Below are 1,645 nucleotides of genomic sequence, written 5' to 3'. Positions count from 1 at the left end.
TGTTCTTTATAGTAAATAGCTTCAACAAGGCTTCATACATTTCTTGAGCATGATCAATGAGCATGATCAATGTTAGCTATGAAAGGGTCAAGATTGTATTTTATCCCTTCTATCATCAGAGTCATGGCCACCAATTCTAATTCCATGTATTTCTCTTTGTCGGCATCATTGACTTCTTCTATAGGCTTCTTTATATTTCCTCTTACCAAGTCCAACACCTTGTTCTTCTCGAGGATTATGTCAATCCTCTTCTTCGAGGACCTAAAGTTAGAGGCTCCTTCAAGTTTTTTATCACCCTTGATTGAGTTAGACATCTTCCTTGAATATAAGATATTCCTTCCCTGAGATAGTACCTATCAATGGATCAAGTGCTTGAGACTACCTTTTTCTTCCTTCTTCACCAATGCTTTGATACCATGTTAGAAAATCAGAAAGACACTAAAGATTTTCTTGACCTTGATAATTTCTTATGATGTTTCTTATTATTACAATTCTTTATATCTTCTTTCTTTAGTTCATCAAGCAATTACCAAAAGCAACAGTACATAAAACAATAAACACCATATGTAGGCACATGCCAGGGCAAAACCCCCCTCGAGGGGAAAACCCATTCAAGATAATTCTTCCTTTCAATAGTATTCTTTGAGACTCTTCACCCTAGAGAAAGACTAGACCTTCCCTCCACACTAAGTCAGCCTCCCAAAATTTCGACCTCTTCCCAACAACTTCGACGATGTAGCAACTTACGAAAACATGCAGCGTCTGGCAACAATGAAACTTGGAAGACTTTGATCTTCTTATCCCGGACACAAAATAGAGAGAGAGAAAGACACCAAAATTTCGATTTTCCTTGTCTCCTTAGACTTCCCCAAACTCGCATTCACTTCGGCTTCCCAACAACAAACTTCACATTATTTCCCAGCTACAAGAGAACTTCACACTTCTGCCCAACAACAAAATATTTTCACACTTCTTCCCAGGTACAAGAGAACTCAAACTTGTGTGAGAATGATGCTCCAAATAAATTCAATGAGCTTCCTTTTAGAGTCTTCTTATGGGGTTGAATAGGGTCCTTAGGGCCGACTTGATCTTCTTCTAGGCCGACATGGTGTGGAGGTTGCATAATTCATATTTGACTCAATACTTAACCTTTTTACATGATTCAAAAGCCCAAGAAGTGTCTCTTTAAATGTAAAATAACTCTATAGACTCAGAATAAATCCTAGAAGTCCTCAATGGGTATTTTGACCTAAAACAAGGTGACCCAAGCATGAACCCATGCTTTAATAAGTCACAATAATAATATAAAAATTCTTTTCTTTATTCTTTTGAAAAGTATATTACATAATGACTCAAGTACATTATTGAAGACCGAACATAGTTTACATTTTCCAACAGCCAACTCCTCTTGAGTTGTACTTTGATAGGCAATTTTTTTGATTTGTTGTCTCCTAAAGTAGGTCAGACACGCTTCGTTACCATGCTGGATTTCCATGACCCTAGTGTCTAGGATAGAATCTTAAATCTCTGATTCTACCAAACGAAGAATCTCAACAAAGCTACTTTGCACATTGGAACAATATAATGCAGTAAATCAATCATGTGCATAATAAGAACAATAAGAACAATATATGTAACCCAACTT

The sequence above is a fragment of the Pinus tabuliformis genome, chromosome Q (genome assembly GCF_031772625.1).
Source record: "Pinus tabuliformis cultivar Carrire ecotype Pingquan chromosome Q, CPIR1, whole genome shotgun sequence".
Taxonomy (NCBI): Eukaryota; Viridiplantae; Streptophyta; class Pinopsida; order Pinales; family Pinaceae; genus Pinus; species Pinus tabuliformis.
The sequence above is the reverse complement of the archived record's forward strand: the minus strand, read 5'-3'. Positions refer to the sequence as shown.